The sequence below is a fragment of the Vicugna pacos genome, chromosome 33 (assembly GCF_048564905.1).
Source record: "Vicugna pacos chromosome 33, VicPac4, whole genome shotgun sequence".
Classification (NCBI taxonomy): domain Eukaryota; kingdom Metazoa; phylum Chordata; class Mammalia; order Artiodactyla; family Camelidae; genus Vicugna; species Vicugna pacos.
Window position 1 is genome coordinate 14,685,387 of NC_133019.1, and position 15,692 is coordinate 14,701,078.

General features: G+C 42.0%; 1 long non-coding RNA gene across 1 annotated transcript; it reads left to right on the plus strand.

Moving 5' to 3' along the window:
* Positions 1-11,013: 11,013 nt before the first annotated feature.
* LOC140691123 (uncharacterized) lies at positions 11,014-15,413 on the plus strand. The gene is made up of 4 exons (XR_012066607.1): positions 11,014-11,044; positions 13,233-13,427; positions 13,586-13,649; positions 15,071-15,413. It is a non-coding gene; the product is annotated as an uncharacterized lncRNA (long non-coding RNA).
* The last annotated feature ends 279 nt before the right edge of the window (positions 15,414-15,692 follow it).

Sequence of the window (15,692 nt, forward strand, 5' to 3'; positions counted from 1 at the left end):
CCAAGATGCAAAATTCATAATATTATGTAGGTATTTATATAGCAAGAAAAACAAATTTACACAAAATTTATATTGATGGAGTTCAGACCATAAGAATTGGTACATTATTGTAATGTTAATTATTATTAAGGGGAAGACAGAATTCTTTTTGAGGGGAAGGGTAGCATTTTGCTTACCTCTGGAAATCAAAGTTGGTGTTCCCTATCATCAAAATCAGTAGCCAATGCTCATCTGAAAATGCTGCTTTTTAATGAATTGTATGTATTTTCATCTTTGAAAATACCTTTGAAGTTTTATTTCCATAGGTATTGCCAAATACTGATATCAGTTCATGAGCAGATGGTTTTAATCGTGCATATTCATTGCTTGGAAGACATTTATACAGTTCTGTTAAATTCTTCTTTTGATATTTGCCTTTTAGCATGTCATTTCATTGCAGATTAATTGCTTTCAATTGAAGTTTAGGTAGAAGCCCCTCAGTTGCACAGATAAATGGATTTTGAGATGTGGAAATTTTCTTTGCACTTACATCCAAGTCCAAAAGACACTTGAAACTGTTGTTTGAACTCAGAAAATGTATCTACTGTAAACTTGTTTTTAGCTTATTAATAGCACAGCCAAGTATATAAACCAGCTTGAGACTGCTTGTGATTCAGACAATGTTAGTTGTTGAAATGACGGTACTACAGTATACGTTTGGTGTATGAGCGCTGCTTCGCTTTATAGCTTTAGGTTTAATTCATTGAGAAACATTATCAAGCCTGCAGCAAAAGCTGATTTCCAAAGCCATTCACAGTTCGGTGACAGTGGTCTAGGGCAGCTCTTCCAACCACTTAAAAATGTACAAATCATTCTTAATCGGAGGGTTCTGTAAAAATTGGCAAACGGCTGGATTTGATCGTTGAGCCTTATTTTGCAGAGGATTTTAGTAACTGCCCAACGGGAGAAAACTAGTGATGGAGCTGAGATTCCATGTTTGATCAGGCAGCCCGGCCTCAGAGCCCATGCTCCTGGTGACTACACTGTATTACCTGTTGGACTAAGGTAGCCAGCTAGCAGCCACTGGCCAGCTCCAGAGTGAAACTGTCTTTAGCTAGCAGGGATTTTTTCCTTAAAAAAAAAAAAGCCACTGTACAATCATATGTGCAAAACAATCAGTGAAATGCAACCAATATCTATGTACTTACTACCTAACTTTAAACATTTCTCCACCCTTAAAATCCCTTCTGTTTATCTCACTTTGATACCCTTGGGCTCACATTACTTCCTTCCACCTGACAGTATCTTGTCCTGGATTTGGTGATTTGCATTCCCTGCTTTACTCTTTAAAACTTTCATTACATGTGTTTTCCTAGTGTATCTCTAAGTGTAATATGGAATTGTTTTACCTGTTTTGAAACAATATAAATAGTATTCTACTGCATGTATTCTTCTGTGGCTTGCTTATTCTCTCCATTTGATTTTGTCAGCACATATTTAAAAATAACACGAAATCTGAATGCCGTTGGTGGAGTATGCATTTTCTGTTACCATCCACTATGTCTTAAATCCATACATTCCACATTTTAGTTATCTACCTGATTCTCAAAGCCATTTGAGCTTGCAACCTCTGCTTTCAGATGGCATTCCATTTAGCCACTCTAATATGAAGTTTTAGTAACATTAGAATTTATTTGTGTTATGTTGTGTTATAATGATATTTATGTTATATGTGAAAAAACTGGATATAGAATTGTATATCAGATAGGCTGTAAACCTATATGAACAAAATATGTGTAGAAAAGACTAGGAATTATTTTGCCACGATGTTATTTTTGGGTGGTGGCATTTTGTATGATTTTTTAAAAATATGCTGATTATATCTTTCTGAATTTACAAAATAATTGTTAATTTTTATCAAAAAAATTTTAAAAATTTAAATCATGTGTAAACTATTTTAATAAGGACATTATTATTCTCTTTAGTCTTTAATCATATCAGCTTCAATTAGGTTATGTTGATATTTTTAACTATGTTACATAATTCAACCAATTCCTGCATTGTTCTCCTAGTAAAGCACATCAAAATCATTATGGATGATACGTAGGGGTGATAGCCAGGTACAAGGTGTGGTCTAGACTAGCAGGAAAAAAAAACCATTAGCTCTGCTGAATCATTTGTCTTAAACCGTATAAAAAAGATTGCATCAACAGAAGGGATAGCCTATGTAGTATTTCTTTAAAAAGTAGTTCAGTAGGTAAGAATTTGCTGGGTTGTCTCCTGTTGAAGGAAGAGCGTGTCCCAATGTAAGAACACGAATATCTAGTCTGTAGAGATGGATCTGTAGCCAGATAAAACTGGCAAGTGAGGTCCACCAGCTCTTGGATGCTCTGGCTCCAAGCCGACCAAGCACACATCTACCTAGTGTGTCTTTAGGAAGACAGTGTACTTACTCATCAGCTCACCTGAGCTTTACAAGCCCCGTGATTATTGGCATTGTGCTTCACGTAAGTTTGGTTAGCATCCAACAGTCCCATAGAATCTGATTACATTTGGAGGCCCTTACATGGTGTTTCTTGACTGTGAGTCCTGAAGATTAGATCCTGGAACGTGCTGTCCATATCAATGTACTGTTTCCAGGAAGTCTTAGCCAACAGTCCTCTGGTTCAGCATCTCGGAGATCACAGTCCTTTCATATCTTCTGTGCTCCACAGGGTGCAATGATCAAACTCAATTCCATGTCAGTTTTTCAAATTATGAACAAGCCTATGTGACCAAAGTGAAGACTTGGCAATCACAGGGGCTGATTTAAGTCTTTTCCAATAAAATCCTTCCTTTCTATTAACTGGGTAAATGAACACAATAAGCTGTTGTTTTGTTTTTTTTTTTTTTGGCCTGGATTATCTGGTTGTATCTGGCTTATGACAGCATTCCTCATAGAACTTATTATTCATAGGCTACTTCAGGCAAAGCAAAAGATGTTGCCACTGCGCAGAGGATTTCAAGATTGTTGTGGGGGGATTCTGTAAAACCCGCCAAATTAGGACCTAACGGCAATTTTGAAAATAGTCCAATATGTTGATGTGAGGAGACTATGCATATGAATTCTTTAATTATCTCTCCTTTTGGCTAAATTCTAGCTTTGTGGTGGGAAAGTGGCTCTGCAGTTTGCACTGCTGCCATAATATTTGATGGCAGTTCCACTTGGCTCCCTTCTCAGCCTGAGTTCCGAGCAACACGGCAGTTCTGTGATGTGGACAGTTTCTATGCTAAAGCCATCCATTTTAATAAAGTAAAGGTCTAGCCCATTGAGCCTAGTTGAATACAGCTGTTGCATTGATCTCTTCTGATGCTACAGCCGTTGAGTTCATTTCCTTAATCACATTTTCCATACGGGTAAAAGCATGAAGCTGCTTGGTATCTTCCAGAGTGCATGCATTCTAATTTCAGAATTTAATCAAATGGAACTGGCTTCCTGACAGAGTAAACAGAGCAAAATACTGTATCCAGACCAGCTGCCAAGCTAGCAGCCTGAATTTATTTTTCCTTGCTTTGCTAAATGCATCTTGAATTTTTGAAAACATAGTCCAGGTTCAGGAAATTTCGCATTTTTGAACCAAGACCAGTCACCTCTAATATTCCTTCATAAATACATCCATTAAATTTCGAAAGTCAGGTAGCTGAGTTAATCCTTTCTCACATGTCCATGGCCAGAGGAAAAAACACATTTGTATTTTCTTTTGAACACGGGGATTGTGTATGGACCCTTCCTATTGGGCTAATCTCATAGTATAGAGTGTTTGTAAATATCTGTACGTTTTTTTCTCATTACTACTTCTGTACTTCTTACTTGATTCTTATAATCTAACCCATATCTAAAATCTTTTCAGGTATTTTCTATGCCACTTTTTATATATCATCTCATATATAAAAATCAAAACTTTATTGTAATATAAACTCACTGTAGCAACCAGGACACGTAGAAATGAAAGTCACTGGGTAAACTACCTATTTCTCAAGCCGCTTATGAAAAACGACTCTAGGAAGTACAGAATATACTACCAATTCCTTTCTTATTGCTAATTCTAATTGTTCCATCTGCAAAACAGACTCCTTTGTTGCATGTGTGTCTTTTATTAACCACGAATATTTTATTTATATTTCTGTTTCAATTTCATTTATCCTTTAATACTCTACCAGGAATTGCCTTTGGAGGGGGTGCCTATGTGGACTAAGAACTTTATCATTCACTCAGGAGATACTCAGAAATGCACTGAGCCTCAATTCAAACAGATACGACTTTCCACAAGTAGTTTATTTACACCCAGATTTCCTGAAGGCCCTGGAAGCTCACCCTCTACCCCCCATCCCTGCCCCAGCTCAGTTCATATTCCCAACTCCTTTTCCAGGTTAACTCCTGGCCCTACAGTAACATTTAGTTCAGCTATCACTTCCTCCCAGAAGCCTTTCTTGCTCTCTTCTGTTTCTTCACACTCTTTCTTGGTTTCAAACACCATCCATATGTTAAAGACTCCCAAATTTAAATCACCAGTCCAGCTCTCTTCTGAGCTTCAGACATTTATGTGTAATTGTTTACTCAATATCTACCTTAAACAAAACATGCTCAAATCAAACTTATAACTTCCTTCAAAAAACCCAAACCTGGCACTCGTGTTGACTTAGTTATCTCTTGCTGTGAAACAAATTACCACAAAATCTAATGGTTTAAAACAATAAACATCACAGCTTCTGGGTCAGGGATTTGGAATTAGCTTAGCTGGGTGATTCTGGCTCAAAGTTTCTCATGAATTTGCAATCAAGATGTTGAAGGCTGTAGCCATCTGAGGGCTTGAATGGGGATGGAAGATCCCCTTCTAACAGGGCTCCCTCACATGACTGGCAAGTTGATGCTGTCTATTGGTAGGAGAGCTCAGTTCCTCTACAAGGAAACCTCTCATGGGGCTCCATAGAACTACTCGAGTTTCCTCAGAAAATAGTGGCTGACTTCCTCCAGAGCAGATGGTCCAAGAGAGAGCAAGGAGAAAGCTGTTATGTCCATCATGACTCAGCTTCATAAAGCAAACACTGTTAGGTTCTCAGTATTCTGTTGGACCCACAGGGTAGCCATGACTCAGTCTGGAAGGTACTACACAAGGGTGTGCAAACCAGGAGACAAGGATCCCTGGGGCCATCTTAGAGGCTGGTTACCACCACTGTGTTTCCAGTGGCTCATATCAGAAACCTGAGAGTCATCTTTGACACCTTCTCTTTCTACCGCCTTCACTCAATAGCAAATCTAGCCTGCCTCATCTGTACTTTGACTCTATCTCCAATTATCACTCTGTTGTTTTCATGTGATAAGATCCCAAGAAGATTACATCTTGTCACTGCATGAGAGCCAAGTGCTGGAGGGGAGCGTGTGATCTCTTCTGTAATGCTGCTGTGTAAGGAAAGCAGTCCTGGGCGATACCTCTAGAAACTAGTGATGCTTGTCTGAATGCTACTGCTGCCTCCAAATTCTTTATCTACAGGATGTTGGAAAATGAGGACATTAATAATTATTGAGTGCCAGGTGCTTAACATGTGTTTTATCTTTTAGTTGTGACAATAAGCCCATGAGAAAGGAGTTTTTATCTCCATTTTACAGAGCAGGAAACTGAATCATAGAATAATTAGCCCACATTGTCACAGCTAGTGAGTAGCCAAACTGGGCTCCAGATCCAGGACTGTCTACTACTGATCTCATTTCAGGTTCCACTTTCCCAGAATTTCTCCTTCAAGGCACCTACCTCAAGTCAAGGCATGAGCCTGTCTGATCAGTGTGATCCTTTGATAAAGAAGTTTCTGTCTTGATATAGCATCAGGTGAAAATATGAGTTAGAAATAGGCTTTTAGATCTTCCTTTACCCTCTAAAGAAGTAAATGACTTTTGCCTCAAAGAAAGGCCAAGTGATCATAGGCTGGGAGGAGAAACTGGGCTTTAGGAGAATCAAGTCTACGGCAGGGGGAGAATTTAAAGAAAGATCAAAAGCCAACGTGAGTGTGTCAAATGGAAATTTGGAGGAAGAGAAAAAGATTTCTGCTCCCTCAACCAGTCTAAGGCATTCAGACTGTGCCGTGTTTGGTATAAATTCATTAGAAGATAGATTGCATGTGAATGGAAGGTGAGTTTGTGTACAATTCTTTTGCAGGGAGCAGCAATGGCCACGTGCCTAGATCAGAAACATGCTTGTCTTTTACGGCATCCGGAGGTCTGTACTCTTTTTTTTGCTCTTTAGCTCTTTCACGTTGCTGGGGCTACTGGAAAAGATTCTGTCATTTGTACTATTCAATGACAGGTCCTGATGAGGAGACAATAAAACAAGGAAAATGGGACAGGCAGAAAAGCACCTGAAGCAAAAGCCTGTTTCTCAGGAGACTAAGTCGCAGTGAACGAAGGGGTTTTCAGAAACTGGACCCAATTAATGTTCTTGACTTGCATCCTCCTCAGCTCTGGGGACCAAGTGTGGTAAGATGGAGAGGGCATGTCTGGGCTGTAGGGTGGGAGGGAAACGGATTCTACTGCCAGTTCTGTCTTGTAGCTGAGTGTTCTCTGTGTCCCTACCCCCAAGGGCTCAGAGCCTTCATTGTGACTCAGCAGCTCAGGTCATAATGAAACACCTGGGGACCCTCCACCCCACCCCCGGGGCTTTTTGCATCTTCCCAAAAGAGGATTCCTAGGAAACACAAAGAAATGAATCTTTAACCTCTGACAGTGAAAATGCCAAGTACCTTAGCCCAACATGGGTCAGGGAGGACACTCTTTTTAGGTAGACAGTGGGCCGAGCAACCCTGGTCAGAGGCAGGTGCCCAGGGCAGCTGGACTGAGTTCTGTGCTGTTCCCATAGGCCCTCAGGGGCTGGCTAATTCCTTCCCCAAACATCTGCTTGCTGTCAGGTTAGGGAAGCTACACCTGCTTTCCACCTTCTCAGGGATGTTGAGAGGATTCGTGAAGGGCTATAATGAAGGGAACTGGGAGATTCTCGAAACACTTACTGTTTAATTGCTCAAGTTGTGTCTGTGGGTAAACTCAGAGGTGGAGAGATGACAATTGCCAGGGGCGTCGGCCAAGGTTCTCAGCCACAAAGGGCAGCCCCCAGGCACGGTCCAGTCTGCTGCGGCCACTTTGCAGCGTGATGGACATGAGCTCCGGTCAGCCTCAGACAAAGCTGAGTATGTGTAGAAGCAGAGAGAGGGGATGGGGCCCCTCAGGCTTTGTGGCCACCGCCTCCCAAGACTCCCCAAAGAGAAATGGGGTGTTAACAGGAAGAAAGAATCGATATCAAACACACAGGTGGCAACATTAATTCTGTTACCCTTGTTTAATTTGCTCAGTGTAGTAAGATTAGGTTGGATAATCCAGTTTGGCAGGGTTTTTTTTGAGTTTGGAGTATTTGTAGTTTTTCAGAATTCTTGCTTCCATCGATGGCTCGTTCAATTATATGGCAGCCGTAATCTATTTGTAAAACAGTTTAGTTCACCAGAGGATGTCACATCCTCTATTTTCTTTGGCTTCTGACAGTTCTGTGAGAGCTACCCTACCTGGATAAGGTTAAACTTCAGGGATCCCCAGAATGCAAGAGCTCAAGCAAGATGCTTTATTTCTTCCTCACGTAAACAGACCAGCTCAGCAGGCTGCTCTCCTCACTGCAGTTATTCCGGGCCCTGCATCCTCTCCGTCTTGTTTCTTTGTCCCGTTATGAGTGGGCACCTCTTCTGGGGCGCAGCAAATAGGAAAGGGAAAACACGTGACCTCGCCTGGTCTGGTCTCCAGGCGCCAGGCTGAGACTGGGAAGTGTCACTCCTGTCACATGTCACTGGAGAGAACTTAGTCATATCTGCACAGAAGGTGGTGAAAGGTAGGCTAGCTGGTCAGCCCCATGCCTTGCTACACCTCCATTACTATGGAAGAAGACAGTGAAAGCCAGAAGTCTGCTCCTGTAAGGTTGGTATTAGTTCCTTTTTCTACAGACGAGGAAACAGATTGAGAGAGATAAATGGACTTCCTCAGAGGCACACGGCAAGTTGAGAGCAGCCGTGGAGCAATAGCACTGGTAGCTCGACCCCCTCAGTGCTTTATTCCTGCCCCTCTCCCTGGACAGAGGGGCGGGGCATCGGAAATTAACACTGCTCTGAAAAGTCAGCGCGTGTAATTAACATCCATGTATGCAGCCGGTGGGGTAAACGCTAGACAGTGACAGGACTGTGTCCAACTCCTCTGCCTTCCTTTCCTGGTCTCAGGCACAAAGACTCAGGTGATAACTGCTCTGCCTGCTGGGCAGCCCGCAGAGAGTGGTTCTGAGCAGATACGGAGAATCAGACAGAGAGAATGATAACTCTCCTGGCCAGCCTTCTCAGGTTAGCGACCTCTGCCACAAAGGCTTTCCTGTGACCATTCCAGCTCCCACTGGCTTCTGTTATCCCAAGATACCCTATTCTCTTGACTGCTGGCTTCCCCAGTATGGTAAGTCTTTGGACAGTATGAATTCAATGGGCAAAGGAGACCCAGATTGAAGCAATTATGCTCAGTCATCTCCCGCCTTGGCGTAAATAGCCATCACCACCCCAGCCACCTCCCTCCTGCCAGGATGCCTATAGGAAATCAATGATTTTGTGTAGTGTGACGCAGATCTCTCCAAGCATCATCAGCCTGCGGGCTCAAGCTTGGCTTTTCTTAAGTTTTTTCATAAATCTTGTTAATTCTTGGCTTTAATGACTCAGGAAAGTAATTTTGGTTTCTTGTCAAATCCTAGCCCCAGAGCCTTTCTGGGAGTCTGTGGGTTGGGGGGGAGGATGTCTTCCATGTGTTCATGTTTTAGGTCCACTCTCTCTGGCATCTGCTGCTCTGACCCACATCCCCTCTGTGGGCCTCTGCCCTGCCAAGGTGGAGATGCACGGCCTCCATTGCTCCCAGGCTTTTGTGCCTCAAGCCCCCTGATCGGCCAAGCTGGGCTGGAGAAACATGTCCTCCGTCTGTTTCACCACCACAGAGTTGCTTGTGCCCCAAGGAATCTGGTAAGATGGCTTTCAGTTATAAGCCCTTCCCAGGGTGTATGTGTGCTCCTAGGATGACGGGGCCAGGGTAAGTCCAAGAACCAAAGACTGTGTACCCCTGTCCATGCGTCGACAATGAAGTTTTGTGCCCTACCTTTTTCTGGAAGTTGGCTCCCTCAGAGAGTCTTTCCACCCCTAGTTTGTCAGACAGTTGAGCGTGTTTCTGATTCTTAGGCATTGACAAGCATTTTCTTGTCTAATAGAGCCTAGGGAATGATGTAAGTTTGTAAAACCTCACCCAAAGCTGTAATCTAGATCTCAGCTCCAGTTCATCACATCCTCAGTACCACCAGGAAACAGAAGTGCCACCGTCACCGGTCTTTGGGCGCCACTGAGATGAATGCTTGCTGATAATCCAATGCTTTATTAATGTTTCAGATGCATGACCTTTCAGTCATGGCTATTCATTTCTAGGCCCCATCCTCAGATACACTGAGATAAAGGCAGTATTTACACACAAACTGTATGGCTACAGAAATTACCTAGTAGCCCAGACATCTGTGTTTATGGAAAATTATTAAGTTGTTCTGTCAATCTCCAAAAAGACCACCAGCAAAAACTTCCAATCAAGCAAAGCTAAGTTTATTAAACTCACTGCCATAAAGGTGAATACTACCGCCTTGAATGGCTTAGTAGTATCTCAGAGGGGAGAAATCAGGGAAGGACGCTTTTAGTGTTTCAGGGCCAGGGCTGGATGATTTAAGGCAGGTCTTGCAAGGCAGAGAACTAGTTAGGATTGAGCAGAGTTAATGACAGAGTTTTAGATAGATGACCCCGCAAATCAAGGGTCTTAGGGTATTGACAAGCAAGCTGTTAATCTTGATAAGTGAGCTATTTTAGCTGTTCAGGACTAACTTGCAGAAACAAGTCTCTCCTGGAACAAGTGGCCAAGTCACTTTTGCCTAGTCCTAGTCTTCTTTAACACAGAAACAGGAGGATAAATTTCAGTTCCAAAAATTTCAATGCATTTGTATCACAGGTGTAACTATAGGTCATCTTGTCTTTTTCATTTCATGCATGTTTATCTTATCTCCTCGGCTAGATTCAGAACTTCTTCAGGACAGGAGCCATAGCTTACATTAGGTAATTTGATCATATATAACACAGTGTTGAGCACAAATATCCCACTCGACAAACATCACCTCTTCTGTGAAGTCTCTTGTGATGCCACCTCCAGGTTCTGTCATTTCCTGGAAATGTGTTTACACGACTATTTTGGTGCCTGTGATCTGTCGCAAGAGGGGGCTTTCTTGCCTCGTCTTTTCCTCTTTTACACTTTCTTGGAAGGGGGTTTTTGGTAAAACAAAGTGAAGAGACAAGGATGTGGGTGGTAGTAGTTCATAGAAGTTACTGCGTAAGAAACAATCATATTAGGAAGAGAAAAAAGGGGTTATTTTTTAACACCTTTCTTGTGGTATGGTTCCTGTACAGTAAACTTCACATATTTCAGATGTACAATTTGATGAATTTTGATAGATTTATACACCCATGGAACCACCACCACAATCAAGATAGCTAACATTCCCATCACTCCCCAAGAGATGCAATTTTCAAATTCCCAATTCCCACCCCCTTTAATCTCTGGTAACCATAAGTTTGTTCTCTATGTCTGTGAACCTGTTTCTGTTTTGTAGATAAATTCATTTGTGTCCTTTTTTTTAGATTCCACATATAAGCGATATCATGTGGCATTTTTCTTTCTCTTTCTGACTTACTTCACTTAGAATGATGATCTCCAGGCCCATCCATATTGCTGCAAATGGCATTATTTTATTCTTTTTTATGGCTGAGTAGTATTCCATTGTGTATATATGACACATCTTTATCTAGTCATCTGTCAATAGACATTTGGGTTGTTTCCATGTCTAGGCTATTGTAAATAGTGCTGCTGTGAACATTGGGGTACATGTATCTTTTTGAATTATATTTTTCTCCAGATATATGCCCAGGAGTGGGATTGCTGGATCATATGGTAAGTCTATTTTTAGTTTTTTAAGGAACCTCTATACTATCCTCCATAGTGGCTGCACCAATTTACATTCCCACCAACAGTGTAAAAAGGTTCAAAAAGGGGGTTATTTATTTAGGAATGTGAAGGAATTAAAGCCTCTTCAGTAATTCCAAGACATGCAGGATTTGATGCTGCCCCTCCAGGTGGAGCCAGGTGTGGGGGACAGTTGGAGAAACTGAACAAAATCAAGGGTGCTGTAAAGAAGAGCGAGGGTGACTGGAGGAAGAAAGGTCACCCAGATAATGATAGACAGCTGGCAGGTGACTCAGAGGGGAAAGCAGAGAAATATTCTGCTTCATTATTCAGAGCTACATACAATTAGCCCCTGAGCCTGCCTATTCCTTTGCTAGATTGTGAGGTCCAAGGGGGGTGGCCCAGGACTGTGGCTTCTTCATTTTCATATCCCTACTGGCTACCAAGGTGACATCCCTTCACGAGAAGGAGTTCTGAACAGAATTGATTATGAAGCCAACTGGCATTTACCGAGGGAGAATCAGCCTTCCTGTCAACTGCATCACAATTGGGTATATTTGTTGTTAAATGTCCAGATTTGGGCAAAAATGGCCGGACCCCATTGCATCTGTCTCTGTGGTCTAAATTTGGCAGTTGTATATATTAGCCAGCCTGCAATCCACCTCTCTCACGTCCTTCATTAAGTGTCTCTTCAAAACGTCTTTTGAAGTGCAGCACCATTATATCATTTTTACAGATACCAGTCTCAGGACCGGTTTCCCCTCTGGCAGTTTTCTTAATTGGTGATTTGGCAACATTGGGTTTTTTCTTCCAACCTGCCAGTTTCCTTCATTTAAAGCAAATTCTGTCAAATGAATAAGCGCCCATAGCACAATTACCAAGCACAAAACGAAACTGCAAATGTGCATTAGCTTACCAGGGTAGCGCCTAGTATATTAAAAGGAAAGAGACAAGCACACGAGATTGACAAGAGAATGGAGCATTTCATTTTTTTATTCAGTTTTATTGCTGCAATATCCCATTTGATGGCCTCCAGCTTTCACAGCATCAGCTTCCTGCAATGACACTAATGAAGAAATGCTGCTTTTTGTTCATTCTTTAACCAACTGTGTTGCTCTTTAATGGGAATATAGCACGTTCCCCCCTGTTCATGCAGAGTTATGAACAGTTGAATCTCTAGGGTACTTCTGATGTGTACAGAACTCTTTTCCCTTTAGGATTTCTCTGATTAGATGGTAAGTACACTTTCCATCAATAAATTCAATATTCTAGATATTTCAAAATAGGGGCCAGAAATCAGAATATTTTTCCAGCTTGGAAAAAAAATGAAAACTCCCAAAGGGGGAAGAGTGATCACTTTATTTTTCATCCCATTTCTCTGCTTTGTGGAATATACTGTTTTCCTTTTAATTATTTCTTAATCATTTTCTTCCATCCTCATTAAGCAGTCTTAAGTCCTTATTAAATTTTCTTCAGTTCCCTATTAAAGCACCCACATTTATAATCATTCTGGTTAATCATTCGCACGTGACTGACTTTTAAATAGTTTTTCATTTAAGCAGAAAGTTATTCTGCTACTTGGACTAAATTTCACTCTGGCTTGATTTCTCTTGGGGCTCACTTGGTTTCTTCTGTTTTCTTCTTTGGGTTCCTTCTGCTTGTCCAGAAGTATGGAATTTGATCTTATGTCAGTTCTCAGAGACTCCAAAGTAAATGAAGTCTGGGTTTAAGCTGCCAGAACAGTGAGGGCAGTGAGGCACATGCACTGTTTTCAGTTAAGTCTTATTGCCTATCTTGAAATGTCACTGAGTCCTAGGTTATCTCCATATTGGCCAGGACGTAACCTAAAGTTACTAACAAAGCAGACCCGCTCTCAAGATCCAGGAACAAAGAGAATATCTTCTGGGGAGTAGACAACGAAGTAGACACCCTCCCATCCCCACCTCTGGCCTCCTTGGAAGCATTTTATTTCTAAAGGATAATGGACTGATTTTGATGTTACCACACTATAAATGAGTCTGTCCCACGGAGCATCAAATTGAATAGAAATGGATAGGTATTCCAAATGAAGTTCTCATATACCATCAAAATAGGTTGATAGATGAAGACATTTCTTTCCAGTTGTGGAAAAGAAAAATTGACACAGTGTTTTTAAATAAGAGACTTTAATTTGCAGATATGACTGAAACTGTTGAGTATTAATGAGAGCATTCCTGCCATGATGACTTGCTGCAGTAGCAATTCAAACCAACTACCATCACTGAGGCACTGTTATAAAAGTTGGGAGGAAAATAAAGAAATGAAAAGCTGAAACAGCATGGCCCATGGATTAAGAGACCAGCATGACCATGTGGAAATTAACATGTAAATGGTGAGTTCTAAAGGTAGAACGGACTTGGTTCTAAGTAAGCCACGGAGAGGATGGAAAGGGTCATTCTGACTTGGGGTATTGGTGAAAGAGGCCACTCCTAAGCTTGGCACTGAGGAACGTGACAGGTTTGGAGCAGTGAAAAATTGTTGGTTTTTCAGATTGCGGGAAGTGCACGACCAAAGTCATAAAGGCAGGGAAGTGAAGCCGCATGTTCAGGGAGTGGTGAGTAGCCTGGAGCAGGGGGTTGTAGAGGAATGTGTAGGGAAAACAAGGCTGGAGACATAGCTTTGGGTTGGCCTGACTGCCATTCCAGGACTTTATATTTCAAGACGATGCCATGATGTGCTACGCAGAGTGTAGCAGAATGGGTCAGATGTCAAATCCCAGCTCAAATATCAGCTCTGATAGCTTCATGAACTTGAGGACCAGTGTTCTGAGTAGAGCAGGGGTTGGCACACTGTCTCCCAGGGTCCAATCCAGCCCACTGCCTGTTTTTATAAATAAAATTAATTGCAACACAGCCACACTCATTCGTTGTCTGTAGCCACTCTCACACTACAACGGCAGAATTGAATCGTTGTGACAGAAACTGTATGTCCCACAAAGCTAAAAATATTGACTTTACAGAAAAAGTTTGCTACCTCCTGGTCTAGACCGCTCTTTGCCTGTCAGTAGCTTGGCTGAATTGCAGACATCAAATCTAGGATGAATTAGATTACCTCAGAAGACCTTGCGAGGAAAATACTGGCAAACTTGAGGCAGACATCACGCCCATCACAGGTTAAGGCTCTGACACTGTGGCAGGCAACACAAACATGGCTTGTCCCCAAACACTGGCTTCTCCTTGGGGAGGAGAGCTACTCCAGCAACTGGTAAATTGCAGAGAGAGTTCTGTACCATCCTGGCATTTTCTCTGGGGCTGGGGAGGTCCTCCCTCAGGACATCTGTCATATTCAGCCTGCAGGCTACTCGCCACAGTACAGTGACCTTCTGCGTGGATATAAGTAAGAGTTGGAGCAGATATGGACTGCTGGCATAAGGAAGGTTTGTTCCTGTCATCTTTAGGGTACTTGAGGCATCAGACCATAAAAATATGCCTAATCCTTTGGGTCATTTATTAATAAGACAGTTCAGATCACAGATAAAGTGTTTCACCAGCATTCACAGATGATCAAAGATAAACCAGAAAGATAGGAAGTGAGATTTTTGGCCATGTGTGTGTGTTTCATGGAATCTATTGTTTTAGAGCCTTGTTTTATCAATGGCCTTGACCTAAGGAATCAAACACAAAGCAAATGTATGAGTTAATTGATAAAAATGATTGACCATTCAATCATTGATGGATTGCCAGGCGACGTGACCTTGGGGTGACTAGGAAAGTGAATCATCTGTAGGAGTTAATTCAGTGGTGCTCTGTCTACAGTCTGCGACTCCCCTGAAGCTGGTCCTCCAGCACTCAGGTAAATAAAACCACCGGAAATTCACTTGAAGAGTAACCCCTGTTAGAACTGCTGTTAATCACATCTCTCAGTGTTAGCAATAGAGTGGTTTGATTTTTATCGTCAAAATCCATCACTTGTTAGATCACAGACCTACAACAGGAGCTCACTGTTTAATGCATATGTTATTTTTTTTTAATTTAGCTGTATGAATGGAAATATTGAGAACCAAGACTTCACTCAGTCTCAGGATGCTACAGACAAGATTGCCCATGATATAAGACAACCTGATACAGCTAAAATGCATGAAAAGCAAAAACTCTGGGACCTTCTGGCTACCGGCAGTGACAAGGATACCGTTTGTGTGTTTTGTTTTTTTTTAATAGAAGTACTGGAGGTTGAACCCTGGACCTCATACATGCTAGGCACGCACTCTTCCACTGAGCTACACCCACACCGGTGAATTTTATTTAAAAAAAACTGGTTTTCCACGGGTATAGGGGACTACTTTTGTAAACTCAGCACAACAGAGCTAGTGTAAGAGAAAGCTTGTGTGTCGGGCATAAACACTATTCTAGATGGACCCTGTTTCTTAGGCTCTGTCAGCGCGGGGAATGGACTTCGCTCCTGAGGGAAGCTGTTTGCTGTTTGTCCCTAATGATGGTTAATGTGTGAACAAACCAAACTTCCGGAGCTGTAGCTGGTATCATCAGTGATGCCGGGGCTCCCAGAGCTATAACTGATACCATCAGTGATGCTGGGGCGCAAAGGCGCCGATGAAGCAGAGCCGTGTGGCTTGTGCTTTGAAGACGCGGGAAGGGAAGAG